Genomic DNA, 23,359 nt, shown 5'->3' on the forward strand with positions numbered 1-23,359 from the left:
CATTTTACTACACTACTTCATATTCTCATGTGTCCATGTGGGCTGGCCTATAATCTACTGACTGCCAGAAAAGGAACTGGAGTTGAATACAAAAAAAGTAAGAGGAAGTCAAGTCATCGGTGACTGATTCTGTGTTTGTGGCACTTTATGCAATATTTAGAACTGTGACTCATTTTTTAAGTACTCACTAAATATTTTTAAATTAAACAAAAATAATGAACAAATAGTATTTATTTGAAATGCCATATTTACTTATTCCTAAACTATTAGCAATTGCAATAAATACTATTTTTAATAAAAAGTTTCAGAAGTCACACTAATATTCAAATATTCCTGACTTTTACAATAATTAAAAAGTGAAAAATAGGAATTTTAGACAGAATAAACTCATACATGGAGTCATCCAATCCCTATAGAATGATTTGAGAGCCTTATGTTCTCACAGTTTTATTGACTCCAGCATAAGGTGACTACTGTATGTGAATTCAGGAACAAATACTAATCCTATCTTTTTAACAGGTTTAACCTCAAGGATGCTTTCTATGGTCATCCATCTGACACATTTTATTGCCAAGCATTAATCATATAATTTTTCTCAAAAAGTAAGAAATCAGGATTATCAAAGAAAAGTTCTAGAAAGGGCCACATCTTCTATAAAGCCCTGTAAACATATACTCTAGACACATTAGGAAGCTTAGCTCAGCTGTTTCCTGGAGGCGATTCCCCACACATTCAGGTCGAGGAACATCAGAGTCCAGGGCCAACATGGGAAGAGTTTCCCAGATACATAGTGAAGTAAGAAATTCAGACCTGGATACTGCTTCCATTCAAGGATCCTTTCCCTTCCCCTTCACCTTCCAAATCACATTGTCAGAACCTGCCTCAAAATTATGCTAGAAAGCAATTTTAGACAAGCCACTACAAATGTCTGTTCAGATATGCAGGGATGGGGCATGTGGGTGGCTCTGTTGTTGAGCGTCTGCCTTCCACAGGATCCTGGGATCAAGCCCCACCTCAGGCTCCCTGCTGAGCAGGAAGCCTGCTTCTCCTTCTCCCACTCCCCTGTATCTTTCTCTGTCAAATAAATAAAAATCTTAAAAAAAAAAAAAAGATCTGCTGGGACAATGTTAAATAGGTTGGGATGATGCTGGTTGAAAATAAACAGTATAACACTTGGATGCAGAAAGTCATTAGGCATAAATTTAAAAAAATTATAGTTTCAGGCCAATGAAGGCCTACAGGAGAAATTTTGCATTTTACATTACACAAGAAGACTGGCACCACAGAGAGGGAAAATAGTGCATAGAATGATATTGAATGGCTCTGTTAATACATAATTTACATAACAATAAAGTGCAGCAAATTCAACAATTCTATAGGATTTGATGTATGTATGTATGTATTTGTGAAGTCATCACTACAGTTGAGAAAATGAACATATACATCACCCCAAAAGTTTCTTCATGTCACTTTGTAATCTTCTCTTAACCCTCCTTATCCCCATTTCCAGGGAAACTTCCTGTCATGAATTAGTTTGCATATTTTATCATTTTGTATAAATGGGATCATATGTATCTTTTGCCTGGCTTCTTCTCAGCATAATTATTTTGAGATTCTTCTGTAGTCATAATTATCAAGACTTTGTTTCTTTCTGTTGCTGTGTAGTATCCAATCATGTGCCTAAAAAACAACTTGTCTATTCACCTGTTGCTGACCATCTCGATTAATCCCAGAAGGGCTCTTACAAATAAAGCTGCTATGAACATTTGTGTATAAGATGTTTTATAGACATATGCTTTCATTTCTCTTGGATCAATTTCTGGGAGTACAACAGGTGGGTCATATGGTAGTCATACATTTGAGTTTCTTAAACGAACTTGTTCTAGCAGCTGTTTTGTAGATTCTCTTAAGTTTTCTGCTCAGATGGTTATGTTGGCTCTTAAAAGATAAGTTCACTTCCCCCTTTCCAGACTGTGTGGCGTTTGTTTCTTCTCCATGCTGTATTGCATTGGCTGGAACCTCTACTTCAATATGAAATACAAGTGGTGAGAGCCAAAACTCTCCCCTTATTTCTGAAACTAAGGAGAAAGCATTGAGGTTTTCACCACCAACTATGACATTTGATGTAGGTTTTTGGTTGAGTCTTATTCGTTAAGGAAATTTCCTTCAATTCCTTATTCGCTGAGGGTTTCTCTCAGGAATGAATCTGGATTAGTCAGACACTTCTTCTGTACCTATTGAAGTACCTTCCTAAATTGCTCATCTGCTACGTGGCAATCTCTTCGGATGTATTACTGAAACGTTGTCAGAACAAAATATTAAAGAAGATATCATTCTCCCAAATTTACAAATAATAAAACAAGCTCAAGGGGCACCTGGGTGGCTCAGTCAGTTAAGCAGCTGCCTTCTTCTCAGGTCATGATCCCAGGGTCCTAGGATCAAGTCCCACATCTGGCTCCTTGTTCAGCAGGGAGCCTGCAGCTCCCTCTGCTTGTGCTCTGTATCTCTCTCTCTCTCTCTCAATTAAATAAGTAAAATATTTAAAAATAAAATAAATAAAGCAAGCTCAAAAGTATCAAGAACTTGATGGCAGAGCTAATACGTCTGAACACAGAGATAGATGACAGAAAAAAACCTGTTCCCTGATTTTCAGGTCAGCAAAGTAGGGGAGACCAGCATAGCAACACTCTCCTGTTAGACCTGTGGTTCATAGCAGGGCCACCCAGTACTTTCGTGGGGCAAGAGTTGAGGACTGTTTGCTTCCTTGTGGTGCCTGCCTGGGCTCTGAATCCAGACATTGCTGGGGGTCAGCGATCCCTCTCCTCTGAGGATAGAAGTTGAGTTACCTCTTCATCTTAAACAGGCCGAAGCAACTCTAGGAAGTGGAAATCTGAGACAAGCTCTTCTGTTGCCAGAGGGAGAGGACCCCAGTGAATGGCTTGCAGTTAACACTGTAGATTTCTTCAACCAGATCAACATGCTGTATGGAACTATTATAGAATTTTGCACTGAAGCAAGCTGTCCACTCACATATGCAGGTCCAAGTTATGAATATCACTGGGCAAATGGTACTAATATCAAAAATCCAATCAAGTGTTTGGGTTCAGGATCAGCTTGATGATGAAAGTCTTTTGCCTTCCCAGATTGGTGTCCCCTTTCTAAAAAACTTTGTGTCTATGGCAAGGACCATTCAAAGCATGTGTTCTGGGTTTATGTCCATATTTATCACCAGCAGTTTGATTCTGTGATGCAGCTGTGAGAGGAGGCCCACCTCAACACCTCCCTTAAGCCCTTTATTTTCTTCCTTCAGGAATTTAATCAGATTGATAGGCATAAGTTGGCACCTCTTCAAGAATTAATCGAGAAGCTTGTATCAAAGACAGATAAATGCTTCTTCCAGAATGTAATTCCCTTCCTGCTTCATCTGCTAGAGCTATCTCATTGCTCTCTGTTAAAGATTAGTAATACAGACTTTAAGAGAACAGGATAAAAAGACACTTACTCTTTCTATCTACTGATAAAATTGTTCCAAATGTAGATTGGCCCAATCCTTCAGTGAGAAATTCAAGACGCAGCCAACCCTGAAGCATTGTGTGGCCACTCCTGTTATTTCACAGTTAGACGGGTTGTAATATGTGGTAACTGACAGGTAGTCTATTCGTTTACTTATTCCTTTACTGAATAAAATGATTGAGTGCTTCAGGTGACAGCATAATAAAGATTGAGAATTCCCACCAATACTTCATTAACAAGTTTCCACAATAAACTACCTAATAAGGCAATCAAATCAGTTTTATTCTGCTTTTATTTACAAATAGAAGTTTCCTTAAGATTTAGAACATTTGGGGATGCCTGCGTGGTTCAGTCATTCAGCATCTGCCTTTGGCTCAGGTCATGATCCCAGGGTCCTGGGATGGAGGCCCACATCAGGCTCCCTGCTCCACGGGGAGCTTGCTTCTCCCTCTCCCACACCCTCTGCAGTGTTTCCCTTTCGTTGTGTCTCTCTTTGTCAAATAAATAAATAAAATCTTTAAAAAAATTGAACATTTGTGTGTTATTTTGCATAAACTTTTAGTTTGAAGTTTGTATACTACTGTTTTTATAGGTAAGATTATATATAGAAAGATTATATATATGTATATACTTTTTTTTCAAAATCCATGATAGCTGTTTAAATCCTCATATGACCTGTGTGGTATGGGAGTAAACAGAGTTATTTCTAAAATTATTTTTTTATCTTTACTTGGTATGCTATATACATAAACCAATCCAAAGTTTTAGGAGTATGTATATAAGAAATTATATCCCTAAAGTATGTAAGGACAGTCTTGTACATTTTTATTAATTTTTGTTTGAAGATTTTGTATTTTTTCATTACTGGTATATTTTATCTAATCTGACAGAATGACAGATTCTTATGTCATTGTATGAGTGATGTGAATAATCACATGTTTTGAGATAGATGCTATACTTGTGAGTATACTTGTATGACTTTTTTCATTTAGTAGAAACCTTTCCATCAGTATGGAAATCAAAGGAAATTGCTTTCCACCATACAATCTGGCCATCATCAAAGATTGAAGCTTATTTTTCTGAGAATAAAACGTATTCAATAAAGTACTATTCTTTAAAATGAAAAACAAAACAAAACAGACAAACAAACCAAAAAAAAAAAAAAAACATTTCCTGTATTTGCCACTAAAGATTGTTCACAGAGAAAAATTGGAAGAGAGACTGGAGGGTAGCAAGATGACTTCTTCCAAAGCCTTTAAAATATTTTAAGACACTCTTTCACAGGCTCTTTATTATATAATTGGAACTAAGAAAGAGATTCAAATACGTGCAGGTTTGGCCCCTTTACCAAAACTGGAAAGGAAATACATTATAATGGATGCCCAAACTGCTATTCAGGAGCTGACTCCTGAGATGAGGCTTCACCATTCCATTCAGACCGATTATTGACACCTGATCTATGCAATGCACTATAGCAAAAGGGACAAACCATTCTAGGATTTTGTGATTCAGTGATATTGGAGCTCCATTCATGACTTGTGATCACTCTGTTCCTTGACAATTGTTTGTGGTAACCCCGTCTAGAGCATAGTTGTTCCAGTTAACAAGTATAAATGTTTCTCAAAAACTTAGAAACAGAATTGCCTTATGATTCGGCAATCCACTTCTGGTATATACTCAAAAATGGGAAGAATTTGCCTATATACCAAAAATATTGAGATGTTTCTGAATTCCTATTTCTACCAAAAAGTGGAAACAACCCCAGAGTCCACCAACAGATAGGAGTGGATAAACAAAATGGGATATGACATACACTGGAAGATTATTCAACCTTGAAAAGGAAAGAAATTCTGTCACAAACTGCAACATAGATAATCCTGAGGAGATTATGTTAAATGAAATGTCACAAAATGACCCATACTGCAGAATCAACTTCTATGAGATATCTAAACTAGTCAAACTCATGAAAAGAGAAAGCAGAATGGTAGTTCCCAAGGACTGGAGGGATGGAGTAATGGAGAGTTTATTGTTTCATGACTACAAATATTTTGTTTTTCAAGATGAAAAGAGTTCTAGAAATCAATGGTGTTGCTTGTTGAACAACAATGTAAATGTATTTCATACCAGTAAATTCTACACTTAAATGGGAGTTAGAGAGGAGAAGAGGGTTGGGGGAAATTGGAAGGGGAGGTGAACAATGAGAGACTATGGATTCTGAAAAACAATTTGAGGGGTTTGAAGCGGCGGGGGTTGGGAGGTTGGGGAAACCAGTGGTGGGTATTAGAGAGGGCACGGATTGCTTGGAGCACTGGGTATGGTACAAAAACAATGAATACAGTTATGTGAAAATAAATTTTAAAAAAAACTGTTTTGGTTTTTTTTTTTACCATTTTAAATTTACCATTTAAAATGGTAAATTGTATGTTAAAATGGTAAAAAAAAAATTTTAAAGATTTTATTTATTTATTTGACAGAGAGATCACAAGTAGGCAGAGAGGCAGGCAGAGAGAGGAGGAAGCAGGCTCCCTGCCAAGCAGAGAACCCAATGTGGGGCTCGATCCCAGACCCTGAGATCACGACAGGAGCTGAAGGCAGAGGCTTTAACCCACTGAGCCACCCAGGTACCCCTAAAATAGTAAAATTTTATAATTAAAAACATTTTAAGAAATTCTTTTTAAGATTTCTACTCTACAAACCTGCCTTCAAATCAAATATGAGAGTGTTAGAATGCAAGACCTGTAATCAACCATCCATTACCATTCAAATTTTAAGGAACTGCAGGAATGGGGTTAGAAGTGGAAGGAGGGAAACAGAGAGACTGAGGATTTTAGAGTGTGAACAATGAACAAACAAAGAGTTCTGAGAAGTGTGCAAACTGAGCCAGGTGTTGGCAAAAAGTGATTTTGAAGGAGTGTTGAAGTCAGGAAGGAAGTGGAAAATTCACACTCTGCTCCTTCACAGTGTTCCCCTAAGAGCTCCTAATTATGAGCATCTGTGGATAAGACTGGTGGGAAGCAAGTAAACCTCCAGTGTGGAAACTGAGCATACCTATGCTAGAGGTATTAATAAGAAGGAAGGGACACTAGTAAAAACTAAATCACAGAGCAGAACACTCAGAAACTAAATGGAAGTATGGATGACCCACAACAAACAAACCTAATTACACTAAACACTACACACAACACACAGCCCCTCACCCATACATCATCCCACCCTGTGGCCTCCCACAAGTGCATACAGGGGGGCAACAGCAGTGAGCTGTTGTGTTTAGTGAGCATGTACAGAGAGCAGCCCAACTCTCCTGGATTGGTAGAAATCACACAAGTTCAGTCAGCACCATCCTAGAGAAAGGAAACAAAAGGGAGACTCTCAGCACCCAGCCTGTCTTCACAGGATCCAGAGATGGCCTAAAAGTTTGCAATACCTTGTCCCAGGATGTAGGATACAAATACACCAAACATGATGAAGGTTTAAACCCGAATGTGTCTGGATCTGAGACTCAGTGCACACTCAGGCTAAAACACTTGTTATTGTCCACTGCATCAGTTCTCATCTCAGTCTGATCAAGCATTCAAGCCTGTAGGAACTGCACCCTCTCTCTTGCTTCTAATTGATTTAAGAGGAAACAAATGAATAATATAGAAGCATGCTTCCTTCTGACTCCATTATCAGGCTTGGAGGAAAGGCACTGCACAGAAGCTAGTGATATAAGGAGGGAAGGAATGAAGCCCATTGATGTGTTGGGCTACAGTTTTATCCTCCTTTGGTCAGATATGATAAACTGAATATAATTTGATGCGTTTCCCAATAAGAAAAAGCCAGTGAGCAAATAACTCACAGCTGTAACTCGGCTAAGAGAAACCACTTTCACCATGACAATTGCCAATTATATCCATCCTTAGTGAGGAAGACCTGGAGGAACCTTGTAAGGAGTCTACCCTTGAGCAGAGGTGGGAGAATGAGAGAATTAAATATTTACACAACTTCATTAGCTCCATTGACGTCTCTACAACACTAGAGAAATAACTTTTTTGAAAAAGAAGGTTATGATTAACAATGTTTAATTTTTTGAAATGTGAATATATGTGGAGGGAAGTTGGTACCATCTCTACATCATCTCTACCTTAGCCATTACTCTGAATGCCTTTGTGCCATCTACTAATAATTGTAAGGGGGCTGAGCCTCGCCTGGGTGGCTCAATTGGTTAAGCCTCTGCCTTCTGCTCAGGTCATGATCCCAGGGTCCTGGGATTGAGTCCCACCTGAGGTTCCTTGCTTGGCAGGGAACCTGCTTCTCCATTGCCTACTCCTCCCCCTGCTTAGGCTTTCTCTCTCTGACAAATAAATAAATAAAATCTTTAGGAGTGCCTGGGTGGCTCACTAGGTTAAAGCCTCTCTCTTCAGCTCAAGTCATGATCTCAACGTCCTGGGATCGAGCTCCGCATCCGGCTCTCTACTCAGCAGCGAGCCTGCTTCCACCTCTCTCTCTCTCTCTCTCTGCCTGCCTCTCTGCCTACTTGTGATCTCTGTCTGTCAAATAAATAAATAAAATCTTTTAAAAATAAAATAAAATAAAATTCATATATATAGGGGTGCCTGGGTAGCTCAGTGGGTTAAAGCCTCTGCCTTCGGCTCAGGTCATGATCCCAGGGTCCTGGGATCGAGCCCCGCATCGGGCTCTCTGCTCAGCAGGGAGCCTGCTTCCTCCTCTCTCTCTGTCTGCTTCTCTGCCTACTTGTAATCTCCGTCTGTCAAATAAATAAATAAAATCTTAAAAAAAATAAAAATAAAAATAAATAAAAAAAAAAATCCTATCTCCCCATAGCACCAAAAAGCATAAGATACCTAACCAAAGAGGTAAAGGATCTATACTCTAGGAACAACAAAACACTCATGAAGGAAATTGAAGAAGACACAAAAGATGGAAAAACATTCCATGCTCATGGATCGGAAGAACAAACATCATTAAAATGACTACAGTCCCCAGAGCAATCTATACACTCAACACCATCCCAGTCAAAATACCAGTGGCATTTTTCAAATGCTGGAACAAACAATCCTAAAATTTGTTTGGAACCAGAAAAGATCCTGAATTGCCAAGGAAATGTTGAAAAAGAAAAACAAAACTGAGAGCATCATGTTGCCTGATTTCAAGTTATTTACAAAGCTGTAATCACCAAGACAACATGGTACTGGCACAAAAGCAGACACATAGACCAATGGAACAGAATAGAGAGCCCAGATATGGACTCTCAACTCTATGGTCAATTAATCTTTGACAAAGCAGGAAAAGATATCCAATGAAAGAAAGACAGTCACTTTAATAAATGGTGCTGGGAAAACTGGACAGCCACATGAAGAAAAATGAAACTGGATCATTCTCTTACATCATACACAAAGATAAATTCTAAATGGATGAAAGACCTCAATGTGAGACAGGAATCCATCAAAATCCTAGAGGAGAACATAGGCAGTAACCTCTTTGACATTGGCCACAGCAACTTCTTTAAAGACACATCTCCAAAAGCAAGGGAAATAAAAGTGAAAATGAACTTTTGCGACTCCATCAAGATAAAAAGCTTCTGCACAACAAACGAAACAGCCAACAAAACAAAGAGGCAACTCACCGAATGGGAGAAGATATTTGCAAATGACTCTACAGACAAAGGGCTGATATCCAAAATTTATAAAGAACTTCTCAAACTTAACACCCAAAAAACAGATAATCAAGTCAAAAAATGGGCAGAAACATGAGCAGGTACTTCTCCAAAGAAGACATATGAATGGCTAAAAGATATATGGAAAAATGTTCAACATCACTAGCCATCAGTGAAATTCAAATCAAAACCATATTGAGATACCACCTTACATCAGTTAGAATAGCAAAAATTGACATGGCAAGAAACAACAAATGTTGGAGAAGTTGTGAAGAAAGGGGAACGCTCTTAAATGGTTGATGGGAATGCAAATTGGTGCAGCCACCTTGGAAAACAGTGTGGAGGTTCTTCAAAAAATTGAAAATAGAGCTACCCTATGAATCCCAGCAATTGCACTACTGGATACTTACACCTAAGATGCAGATGTAGTCAAAAGAAGGTGAGCCATATGCACCCCAACTTTCATAGCAGCAATGTCCAAAACAGCCAAAATGTGGAAAGAACAGGATGCCCTCCAACAGATGAATGACTAAAGAAGATGTGGTCCATATACACAATGGAATATTACTCAGCCATCAGAAAGGATGAATACCCAACTTTTGCATCAATCTGCATAGGACTGGAGGAGATTATGCCGAGTGAAATAAGTCAAACAGAGAAAGTCAATTATCATTTGGTTTCCCTTATTTGTGGAACATAAAGAATAGCATGGAGGACGTTAGGAGAAGGGGAAAATGAAGGGAGAGAAATTGGAGAGGGAAACAAACCATGAGAAACTATGGACTCCAGGAAACAGAGAGTTTTAGAAGGGGTGGAGGGGTAGTAAGAGAGTGATGGGTATTAAGGAGGGCACGGATTGCGTGGAGCACTGGGCGTTACACGCAAATAATGAATCATGGAACGTTACATCAAAAACTAATGATGGACTGTATGGTGACTAACATAACACAATTTAAAAAAAAAAAAAGATTCTGTCTCTTCTCCCCCGCTCCTGCCCTTCCTCATTATAAACAAATAAATATCATGAAGGAATCATGATTCACTCTCTTAAACAAAGAAAACGGAAAACCTTCCCTTTCTCCCGATCTACCACCCTTATTTGCCTGCTATGGAGAAAAACTCTAAAAGGGACACAGAAGCCAAAGATTACATATTTCCAATGCCTCTGATCTCAGACTCTGCTCCTTTAAGCTGGTTTCACTAGTGACCTTGCAATTTCCATAGAATTGACAGCACCAACAGTCAAAATGTGGATTCTTCCCTCAATTAAGATGACAGTATAAAAGTCTCAATGATAGAGAGTGGGATGGAGCGGGGGAAGTTCCATGAGTTAGGAAACAGTTTGACCCCTTGGTTGATTTGTGATGAGAAATCTGACGTGCTTTAAGAAATCTATTCCTGGGCACCTGGGTGGCTCAGTTAGTTAAGCATCTTGCTCTTGGCTCAGGTCATAATCCCTGAGTCCTGGGATTGCGTCCTGCATCTGGCTCCCTGCTCAGCGGGGAGTCTGCTTCTCCCTCTGCCTCTCACCCCACTCTTATGCTCTTTCTCACTCTTTCTCTCTCTCAAATAAAAATAAAATCTCAAAAAAGAAATCGATTCCTGTTGCTACGTGGGTTATATACCAGAAAGCATTAGGGGAAAGAGTGGAAATTCTCAGACTACTTTGGGCTTCAGGTTAAAAAAATGTAGCCATATATAGAATTATTCTACACATGTTTTTATTTTCTGGTATCAAAAGGAATACCAGATCCTAAATGCAGTAACTGGCTCAGTCCTTAGTCCCAAACTTTACTAGAGTGTCATTTCCCCCAAGACACTGATAAAGTTCCTCAGTCCTTAGATTTCCAGAATTATCCCTTTCTGCCAGAAACACCTTCTCAACTACTTTAGTAACCAGTTATTTTCCAATTACATCCGTAAGGAAAAAAAAATCGAGAAAAGCCTAAATGTTGCTATGTCTGCTAGGGGGACAGTACAAATATGCAAGTAATCATGAGATTTCCCTGGGAAATCAAGACTACCTTACCTCCATAAGTGGAAGCCCTTTTCTATGATTTATACTCATTGGTCCTGTGGAGTTGTGCAGAATAAACACAATCTTTATCCACATTTCACACCCTTGAAAATTTAGGAACAACTATGATGAAGAATGAAAATCAACATATAAATGTGTCTGTGAATATAAAATGTGTCGTTACATATGTAAAATTTCTCCATTCTAAGAATCTTCCTCTATTTACTCAACCATCATCCATAGGTAGAATCCCAAATCCTTCTTTGGGTGAATTTCCCTCTTCTTGGAGACAGATGCTTTAAGTCAATATTTGCCCTTTGGAGCTATGTTATCCAGAACTGAATGTTTTAGTTTGAATAAGCTCTATCTAGCACACTGTTCCATAAATGAACTATAGCGCAAGAATAATCATCCCCTGGGCAAAATTCATAGCCCCATGATTATTTCATTGAATATTGCCTGGCTCATTGTCAAAAATTGTTGACCTATAAAGGTTTTTTCCTAATACCTTCACGGATGGCCACCATGAGGACAATGTTCTCCCTTAGCCTCTCAATTGCAGTGGTTACATTTTTATAACAATATATTAGTGATACTCTGTATTCATATCTTGCCTTTAAGGGATGTCTACCTGGGATAATAAATATACTTACTATTTTGAGGAAGTCCTTAGAAAAACATGTAGGTATTCACCTGGCCCCATCACCTCTGGCTTTCTCCTACAGAAATTGTGAGTGATGGAGAAGTTTGCTGGTAGAATAACAGTGGTTCAGCCCAAGTCTCCTTTCCAGCCCATAGGCTCAGACATTTACACAAATTGGAACTCTCCATTCAGGCGTTCAAACTGATTGAACCACAACTTTCTCAGACCCAAACTGTAGAGATCTAAGTGGCTGGGCTTGTATTATTAGATACAAGCAAGGAGGCAGGGGCAAAAATGTCAAAGAGGAAGTGAGGAAACCCACTTTCTCTCTCCCCCAGCTCATTCACTACCTAATTGTTCCTTACCGTCATCTTGGATACAGTCTGCATTTTGTAAAATGAAATTGGACTAAAGGATTTCTAAGGGCTCTTCCAGCTCTTAATTTCTTTTATACCATATAACAAAGCAAATATTTATTGAGAACTGGTTTTGTGCAGTAGGCACCGGTGTCAGATTGGGGAGAAATTGACTGCATCACAGAACCCCAAGATCATTCATTTTCACAGCCACATGTGACCTAGTGGGTCTGAGGTTGACTCTAACCAACCCCAAGGCCTCTTCAGAAGCAGAGACAGAGTCTTCAGGGTAAGATTCTCTCCGGGTTTTCTTTTCTTCTATGAGACCAAAGTTGGATCAAGGAGGATCTAAATCTACGGGAAAATGGAATAAAATGGAACTTTACTCACTGAGTATAATGTTCACCATAGGCAGTGACATACGGTTGGCTCCATGGTAGATAAGCTTACTCATACATATGTAAAACAAAAAAATACTCTCTCAAAGGACCTGATTGTTTTCTAGCTTCTAGCTCCCTCATTCAAGTTTAAGTCAGGTGTTCAAAATTCCCAGACAGAGATGGCTATATAATTTGTGGTAGACAATGACAAAGGAAAATCTGGGGCCCCATGTTCAAAAAGCAGAAAATATATTACATTCTGTAATAAAATATAAAGCTCTCTTAAAAGTGTTTATTTTATTGGAGCACCTGGGTGGCTCAGTCAGTTAAGCATCTGCCTTGGGCTCAGGTCATGATCCCAGAGTGCTGGGATCAAGTCCCATGTCAGGCTCCCTGCCCAGCGGGGAGTCTGCTTCTCCCTCTGCCTCTGCTCCTTCTCTCTCCCTCTGTTTCTCAAATAAATAAATAGAAGCTTTAAAAATTAAAAAATAAAGTAAAAATACTTTTACTTATAAAACACAAAAGAACTTCAATGGTACATAAGTAGAGATGTAAATTTACAAATTGCAGGGTGCCTGGGTGGCTCGGTGGGTTAAAGCCTCTGCCTTCAGCTCAGGTCATGATTTCAGGGTCCTGGGATTGAGCCCCGCATCAGGCTCTCTGTTCAGCTGGGAGCCTGCTTCCCCACCCCCTCTCTCTCTGCCTGCATCTCTGCCTACTTGTGATCTCTGTCAAATAAAATAAATAAATAAATCTTAAAAATAAATAAATTTACAAATTGCAAAAAAACTTAGAAAAATTATATTTAAAAATTTTGTATAATACAATAAATAATACTTTGGTAGCATAATATCTTAATAATATTTTTCTGGCTGGCTTTCCTACAAATTAATTTATGTGGCTACCAAAATTAATACTTTTAGTAATTTCATTTCAATCAATATAATTGAAAGCAATGTCAGTTGCTGTAGGTAAATACAATGCTGCAAACAGAATTTTTGATCACTTTTAATTTTGAGAAGGGTATTTCTGTTGGTGCAACTGATATTGCAGATTTTAAAGGATATTTTATATGCTATGACAAAATTAGAATAAATACCTGATAAATTAGTTGAAATATAAATAAAGTAAATCTAGAGCTGATGTCTCTAGTGGAACAATTGTTCTAAATTATTTAATATCATACCAATCAGTTTCATGTAAATCTGAATTTAATATTAAATGTAAATTTAGGGGTACCTGGGTGGTTCAGAGGGTTAAGCCTCTGCCTTCCACTCAGGTCATAGTCTCTGCGTCCTGCATCAGGCTCTCTGCTCAGTGGGGAGCCTGCTTCTGCATCTCTCTCTGCCTGCTCTCTGCCTACTTGTGATCTCTCTCTGTGTGTGTCAAATAAAAAAATAAAATCTTAAAAAAAATTCAAATGTAAATTTATACAGCAACACTTTATTGTTTTCTCTGACATTTTCTATAACTTTTGGAAGGTGTATAGGAAACTAAAAAGCAGCTTCATGACTTGTATATCAATTCAGAATGCTTGTTTATGCATCTTATTATGCCTTAAGTGACAAGACAAACTAATTTCAGAACACCCTCTGTGTTAAAAATCAGTTCACTGAGTAAGTTCAAACTTCACATGAAAAATGGTATTCTTTTCAACCAAAGCTATTACCTTTACCTTAAATTTCTATCTCTAAGCCTACGGATACATGCTTTCCAACATTGCAGTAACTTTTTAAAAAAACAGAGCTTCTAAACATTTTAAGAATTATTATCCCTCCAGGGGCACCTGGGTGGCTCAGTGGGTTAAAGTCTCTGCCTTCGGCTCAGGTCATGATCTCGGGGTCCTGGGATCGAGCCCCTGGGATCTAGCTCCGCATCGGGCTCTCTGCTTGGCAGGGAGCCTGCTTCCCTTCCTCTCTCTCTGCCTGCCTCTCTGTCTACTTGTGATCTCTGTCAAATAAATAGATAAAAATTTGAAAAAAAAAAAAAGAAAAGAAAAGAACTAATATCCCTCCAATATGCTTTATGCAATGTCAACATACACACCTTTATTTTGTAGTACTTTATTGCCAAAGTTTAGTGTCACCCGCTTTGGAGCCCAGAAGAGCCCCAGATGGTCCAAGCATGCTGTGGGAGGCCGCGGTGCAAGGCCTCCTGATGGGGCTGCAGGCGCAGCTGCAGTTTGGGTGCAGGCTGCAGATCACCAGGGAGCACTGTGCCTGCTCCGCACACAGGTACTTGGCTGAGTCTTCCAGTCGGGAGGCCCCGATGTGGAGGATGCTGGACTGTTCCTTAGTATTCACTGTGCAAGTTTAACCTCCCACTCTGCTGCATCCCGGAAAATACGTAAAACAGCCTGGTGAGACCACCGCCCCCCGGGGTGCTGTCGGAACCACTGCACACTGCGCGCAGTTTTGGAAAAATTGCACTTCAGAGTAGAGCTAGCTCCCTCCTGGAGGCTCAGGACTGAAGAGCTCTGCTCCACCGTCATCCCTCTCACCACTGTGTGGAAAGAAGAAAACAAACACAAATAATATCACTGGAGAGCCACCGACCCAGTTTTCAAACCTGCAAAAAAAAATCCCAAGAAACACCGCTGAGGATGTAGGACTCTCTGGGACTCGGTGTCAGCTCCCCCACCACTTCCGGCTGTGGACCACTCCCCAGCCCCATCTGGAACGCCCCCACTCACAGCAAACCAGGAGCCACAGGAGCCACAGGAGGCCCAGCAGAGCTCCCCCGTGTCTCCTCATGATTCCTTGTGTAGTTGCTGAGTTTCTGATACCCCTACCGTCAGAGTGTAGAGTCTTGAATCAGAGAAATTGGGTCTCACCCTCAATCCCTTCCAACAGAACCACTGAACAACAATCACACCTCAGCCCTGTCATTCACAGAACTCCAGACTCCACCCACAGTGGCCCTGGACAGTACAGAGTAAACTCTCCAAAATGGTGCTTGCCTACAGTGCAAGGAGGTAAGAGTAATATTTCCAATTTAGGAAAATATAAGGTTTTATTTTTTTCCTTAAAACACTTTATGTAAGAAATGTGTGTATTAGTATGTGAGGAAAAGTGAATGATATTTTCTAGAGTCACTGAGGAAAGGGAGTTACACAGAACCTTGAAGCATCATAGCAAAGAGTGATTCCATTCCCCAAATTACATAGTTTGATAGACAATGTGAGAATTCGGTTATATAAAAATGCTGAAACCTGGGTGTTTCAGCAGGTGGAGCATCTGCCTTTGGCTCAGGTCATGATCCTGGGGTCCTGGGAGGGGGCAGGGTGGGCTCCCTGCTCAGCAGGGAATTTGGCTCGCCCTCTGCCTCTCCCCTCATTCATTCTCTCTCTCTCTCTCATAAATAAATAAAATATTTAAAATAAAAAAATAAAAACACGGATAAAGGAAAACTATCCGATAGCATGCATTGTATATTGTAGAAGTAAATACAGCTTCTTGAAATCAAGAGAGTTCTAGAAACCAAGACAGTCACCATCTGCATAAAAAATGATTCCAACCAGAAGTTGGTTGATGAAAAATAGGGTGTCTGCATAATGCTGTCTCTGATTTAATTTCCACATCTCCACCTGTTGTGTGCATCTGGTGGACACCCTGCTCACCCACACAGCTGAGTCTGACCAGGCCACAATTGCTGGTCACAGTCAATACTGTTCTCTCCCTTTCCTTCTCTTTTTGTTCCTTTTTTTTTTTTCCTTTTTTTTTTTTCCTCTTCATTCTTGTTCATTCCATTCTCAACCAAGATATATGAAAAGGTAGAATAGCAGGGGTATTGAGATAATTTCTCAATTATCAGTGGGTTTGGGGTATTTTATTTATAACAATTTAAAAATTGAAAACAGACAATGGGACACTCTCTGTTGAACTTACACACAAGTGCCCAGAAATATTCCTATTCCCATACCTCTGCTCAGAGAATCATCCTCACAGTGGATGTATAGAGATATAGATTCCAACTTTTTGAAGTTGATATGGAATGAGAGAACTGAAAACCTAAGATGAACTTTACACAAACAGGGTTGTCCCTCCCCCCCACTTTTGCTATCTATAATTTGATTGGCTCACATATTTTCTGTTCTCTCCTAACTGTTCAACTCTCTCTTACAAAAGGGCCTGGAGCGGGGTTGGGGGGTGGGGGTGGATCTTCATTTCTTGTAAAGCCTAGAGTGCTCCCTAGTGGACTAAAACACAAACGAAGACCAGTTGAAACCAAGTGACTCAGCACAGAAGTCCAGCCCCGTGTAATCATTCCATGCTTCTTGATCAGGCATATGATCAGAAAATAAAGTAACTGCTTATACTGGATGGGTAGTAAAATTGAACCAAATCCTACTTTTAAAATGGAATTTAATGGAAATCAATATCATAAAATAATTTGGCAATTCTCATCTTGTGCTATTTGATTTCTTTTACATAGTTCAAAATAAATCCATAAACATTTGCTTAAGTTTTACCATAAATGAGGTGATTCACCAAGTGTTAAGAATATGTAAAAGGGTTGAGACAGTAGTTTACAGTCTAGTGGAAGACAAAAATATACATAACTATAGTAGAGTCAAAAAGTAGGACCCTAAGAAGAGTAGGAATTAAAAGCTTTATGATCTAGGGGAGGGAGAAATATTTTATGTGTGGGGTGGTTGGACAAAATTTTATGAAAAAGGTGATCATTCTCTCTTTTCCTCTTTTTTGATGAGAAGAATAGAGGACAACATAAACTTATATGATAGCTTATTACTTGTTATTAATAATACATTAACAGGAATTCTTGAATATATTTAAAGGAATAAAATATTACATAAAGCCAAAAAGCCCCTTTGCCTTCCACTCTCAATTTTTACCTTTCCATTATTCAATTTGGAGTTGATGCCTCCAGGTGTTTTGCTGTAGATCATACACATGCACCAAACATATGAATCCACAGAAAATATATAGTGTAGTTTTATTTACAGTGGTTTTTTTTCTTCTTTTTTTCAACAATTTTTTTTTTATTTTCAGCATAACAGTATTCCTTGTTTTTGCACCACACCCAGTGCTCCATGCAATCCGTGCCCTCTCTAATACCCACCACCTGGTTCCCCCAACTTCCCACCCCCCGCCGCTTCAAACCCCTCAGATTGTTTTTCAGTGTCCGTAGTCTCTCATGGTTCACCTCCCCTTCCAATTTCCCCCAACTCCCTTCTCCTCTCTAACTCCCCTTGTCCTCCATGCTATTTGTTATGCTCCACAAATAAGTGAAACCATATGATAATTGACTCTCTCTGCTTGACTTATTTCACTCAGCATAATCTCTTCCAGTCCCGTCCATGTTGCTACAAAAGTTGGGTATTCATCCTTTCTGATGGAGGCATAATACTCCATAGTGTATCTGGACCACATCTTCCTTATCCATTCGTCCGTTGAAGGGCATCTTGGTTCTTTCCACAGTTTGGCAACCGTGGCCATTGCTTCTATAAACATTGGGGTACAGATATATTTACAGTGTTTTAATACAAAATGATACATACTGTGCATACCTTTCTGTAACTTGCTTTATAAACTCAATAGTAAATCTTGTAGGTCTTATGTTAACACACACATATCTTTCTGTTGCATTGTATTCCATATTATGAATATACAACCATTTATACATCCCTTCCTCTATTAATGAAATGTTAAGGCGCTGATTTTTTTTAATCTATGAAACACCACACAGAAATAAACCCTTCTGAGCATTCTTCTTTATTCACATGTGCACATGTTTCTCTAGGAGCTGAGACTAGGAAAAAGTGAAGGAATGATTCATGAGACTAGTAGGTGAAAATTACTCCAGGCAGAGGGAAGGTCAGGGACATTGTGCAGGGAGTCAGTGACCATACACTGCCTCCTTCCCCATCCTGTTCAAGGGTCAGCTATGTTGACAAGGATCAACACATCAAAGTGTTAGGATGTGTAATTTACATTAAAACTTTGTCAACACGGGCAATAAAATATCATATGCGCCACTTAAATTAAGCTTCAACTCTAAGAAGAGGCAGTTGTCCTAGACAAGAAAGCAAATGTCAGGAGTGATTAGCTCACATTATAATAGACTGCCATGACACAAGAAACTACAATTCACCTATCCACATCTTGATCAATTCCTGAAACGTTACTAAATAACAGAGCATACCATATGTTAGGTTTTTGTTAGTAAAAGTAGTGGCATATTAAATAGCAAAATGAATGTTAGCATAGGTTTTTATCTTGTTTTGTTTTGTTTTGTTTTGTTTAAGAAATCTTTACACCCAACATGGGGTTTGAAATCAAGAGAGACAGTAGTTTACAGTCTAGTGGGGAAGACAAAAATATACATACAACCCCGAGATCAAAAGTCACATGCTCCACTGACTGAGTCAGTCAGGTGTCCAACATGGGTCTTTAAATAAATGTATCTAAGATATAGGTTTTGGCTAAAATATTTTAAAGACACACTCTACTCTTGCACCAAAAGAATATAAAAATCTAGGGTAGTCTGTACCTTGAAACATTATGAATGGAATTAAAGGTTTCACTCTTAACCAGATCTTGTTTCCACCCAGTGGTGGATACAACTGAATGCTGTATATATCACAAAGAAATTGTGATATATTCATTTAATAGGCTACTCCATAGTAGAAAGTAATAAATGAATGATAAGCACAAGAACATAAGTGAATCAGGTTTAACGAAAGAAACCATGGACAAAAGTGTACCTACTATATGATTCCATTGATTTTAAGTTCTAGAACAGTTAAAATAAATCTACAGTGATAACAATAAGAACCATCATTGTCTTCAGGAAGGGAGTGACTGGAAAGGAACGCATGAAACCTTGCTCAGGTGTTTGAAGTATTCTGCCCTCAGATCACTTTAAAATTATCGTTTGCCCTGGGGCGCCGAGCTGGTTCAGTCAGTGGAGCTGTTAGCTCTAGGATTGTGGGTTTGGACTGGATGTAGAGATTATTTAAAAATAAAATCTTCAAAAAAATTATCTTTGCTTTTCTATCCCATTTTTTTGTATTTTTGTTTTTTAAAGATTTTATTTATTTGTCAGAGAGAGAGAGAGCATAAGCAGGGGGAGTAGCAGGCAGGGAGAGAAGCAGACTCCCCGCTGAGCAGGGAGCCTGATGTGGGACTTTTCCCAGGACACTGAGATCCCAGGACCTGAGCTGAATGAAGGCAGATGCTTAACCGACTGAGCCACACAGGTATTCCCTCCATCCCATTTTAAAGACAGAAAAGGTCAGAAATAAGGGAGAAATTAAGGGAATTACATGCAACAAGATGACTTGGAATTACAATCTCCAGACACATTATCATTACTGAATGAATGCTCATTTGTCTTTAAAGTTAAAACAAAATTTGCTGGGGCACCTGGGCAGCTCAATCATCTGAGTGTCCAACTCTTGGTTTCAGCTATGGTCGTGATCTCGGGGTGGTGAGATCCAGCCCCACGCTGGGCCCTGAACTCATGTTGGAGTCTGCTTGAGATTCTTCCCCTCTCCTTTTGTGCACTGCCCCCGCTCATGCTCTCTCTCAAAAATCTTTTTTCAAAGATTTTATTTATTTGACAGAGAGAGAGAGATCACAAGCAGGCAGAGAGGCAGGCAGAGAGAGGGGGGGAAGTAGGCTCCCTGCTGAGCAGAGAGCCCCATGTGGGACTCAGTCTCAGGACCCTGAGATCATGACCTGAGCCGAAGGCAGAGGCTTAACCCACTGAACCCCCTAGGTGCCCCGATAAAATCTTTTTTTTTAATAAATAAAATAAAATATTGGTAAAATGTGATTATAATTTACCTCCATTTTATAATGAAATTTTGTGTGAAATATGTACAAAATGTGAAAAATTGAAATTAAGTTCACTGATAATTCACATAACTCATAATATTTCAAAATTCCTCTTAATTTAATTCTATATCATAGGAAGTTTCTCATAATTATATAATAATCAGATAAAACAATAAATAAGCATAATCCACTTTGATTTCTCAGGCAGAGTTGGGGAAGAAAAGATGAGGAATGCTCTCCAGCTGCTTGAGTTCCCTGGTGAGTGAACAAATTTGGTCCAATCAGGAGAAAGAAACTGAATGGTAACCTGAATAGGGAAAGCTTAATATACGGAACTATTAACCATAAGAGAGTACTGGAGTAAGAAGGGAATGGCTAGGAGGAAGAAAAGAGACCTCTGTAGGAATAGCAGCTGTAAACGTAGCAGCTACTCCCATGATTGGGATAGAACATGCAAGGAAGAGGTCCACACTCCACTCCAGTCCTGAGACTCAGTTCATGGAGAAGACATGCTTGTGGCTCCCTGGGATGGCAGAGAAGTCACTATGGTGCTGTAACAGCGGCACTTGATAGAAATCCACCCTTTAGAACTTGCCAGAAAAATATCCTTTAGAATGCTGGGAAAAGATGTTCACAGGGAAGTCTCTCACTGGAAGCACTCTTCTATAAAGCCTCTGAAAATGGGGATGCTGGGGGAAGCTGCTGTCCCCCAGGTGCTGCTGACCTGCATGAGCCCGGGGCAGATGCACGTCATGAGCTCATCGCTGGAGCAACCTCCCATGCTGCAGTGTCCTGCCAACAGGGCACACAGAGACCAGGAAGAGAAACCCTTTCCCCCTGCACTCTCTCCTGAAAAGTTTAACATTGTGCCAACTGACAAAGAAACATATTGGAAAAGGCCCAAAACTATCTTCAAGAACAAACAAAAGATGAATTTGCAGGTGAGAGTCAATAAATTGATCCCCCCCTTTGACAACTCATCTTCTATATGTAACCTTCTAAGACACATATTTGAAACAAACAGAACAATAAAACAGCTCAATATTTCTACCTCCTTCGAGCTATAGTTATCCTTGTTAATGTGAAGAACTTTTCATCCTTTTTCCCCAGAATAAGGAGATGCCTAGTTTCAACTGTGCCATTAATATAAACTCTTCAAATTTAGAGTCCCTCTGAAAAGTCTGTTACCTATATACAAAATTGTAAAGTTATTTTCCAATAACTTGTATATAAAATGAAAAGTGAAGGAGAGAAGAAGGAAAGATTTAGCATATACAAATACACACATATACATAACAAGCAAATGGAAAATATACAAAAGTACTACAATTTTGACTACACTTACCATAGGAACTTTGAGTGACGTATGGAATTTGTTCAATCAATATGCTATACGTGTGAAGTTAATATAACGTAGGTTAATTATATCTCATCTTTAAAAAGTACTACAACTTTGCTTCTGTAATTGGTCACAGGCTTTAATTGATATCTATGGCTTTCTTCAAACATCTATATTCTCTATTTCCCTACCCTCAGCCAAAACCTTTGCTTGGTGGAGTGACCCAAAACTTTATTCCAGAAAGATCTGAGTTCTCAATTTTCCCGTTTGGTTTTTGTAAGTAAGCTTTACCATTGGGCATAAAAGTACTAAGAATCTCCACAGATAGTATGCCTTGCTTTCCTTGCTTCCCTTGTGTAGAAGCAACCCAGTATCCTCCTGTCAGTCAGGATCTACCACTCCAGTCAATAGATATTTTCTTTCATGCTGGTTCAACGGCTGAAGAGCCCAAAATGTCCGGGAGTTACTCTCATCATCCATTGAGTAGAGCCATTTTTTTGTCCCCTGGCAGAAGAATTCTTCCTTGAAGACTAAGATCTCCAAGCCAACACAGCATAAAGTGGCCAAGATGGGGATCTCAAAGTCTGTTAGTGGGTTATTAGGTGTAATAGTGAGAGGAGCCACTCACACATCTATCTTTTGATTCCAGGCTCCATGGATTCTGGCTCTGTGAAAGACAGTAACAAATGATGGTCTCTGATTTGAAGCACATGTTTAATTCTACTAAACAAAGCCCCATCCAATCAGTGTGTCTCCCAACTGACATTGTAATTCAGTCTTCAGTATGATATTCCACCTTTCAACTGGGCTAGCTGCTTCTGAGTGGTGGATTTTGTGGTAAGACCAGTGAATTACGCCTGAAAAGTCAGAATTATTTGTTTGATTGATAAAATAACCCAGGATTCCCACTTTATTCTTAATATAATTCTTTATTGTAGAAAGTTTCTCATAAAAATCATATATAATCATATAAACAAATAACAAACTATTAATAAAAGAAAGAAAGGGAGGGAGGGAGGGAGGAAGGCAAGCTACTTTGATTTCTCAGGCAGAGTTAGGGTTGGGGAGGTACAGGTGTGATCTCCCAACTACTTGGGGTCCTTGGTGTAAAGTTTATTTTTCTTCAAACTCAGCTTGAGTTCAAAATCAAAAGAAATTGGTGGGCATAAATTGCCCACCACAGTCCCTTTGGGCAATGTAGCTGAGCTGATGATAGTGAGTCACCTGGAAATAGAGGTAGAAGAGATTATGTTCCAAAAATAAAAAGATAAGGAGGGAGGGAGAAGATCATTAAATGAATACACATTTCTTATTCCAGTTTTTATATCTGTTAACACCCCACTTACTTTCCTTATATGCTTCCAGGAATCACTCAAATACCTTTATTACATATAACCATATCACTGTGTCCTAAAAACTACTATTGTTTTCCTGATGTACCATTAGTGATGATGTACTTATTCTCTCTATACTTTGAGGGCTCCTGTGCACTTATCTTTCTATACATTATAGAGTAAGCCAAAAAGCAGCTAGAAAGCTCTCTCCTTCTCCTTCCCTTTCTCTGGAGTATTTGTTTTTCTCAAGACTCAAGGACACAAGGACCATAAAAGTTTCTTACGCAGTTCTTTCCATCCTACACAAAACAGGTTTATA

At 39.2% G+C, this 23,359-nt stretch overlaps 1 pseudogene; it reads left to right on the plus strand.

Moving 5' to 3' along the window:
* Nucleotides 1–765: 765 nt before the first annotated feature.
* LOC116867389 lies at nt 766–21,543 on the plus strand (annotated as a pseudogene).
* Nucleotides 21,544–23,359: the final 1,816 nt, after the last annotated feature.

This window comes from Lontra canadensis, unplaced genomic scaffold (genome assembly GCF_010015895.1).
Source record: "Lontra canadensis isolate GAN:19392208 unplaced genomic scaffold, GSC_riverotter_1.0 scaffold12, whole genome shotgun sequence".
NCBI classification, from domain to species: domain Eukaryota; kingdom Metazoa; phylum Chordata; class Mammalia; order Carnivora; family Mustelidae; genus Lontra; species Lontra canadensis.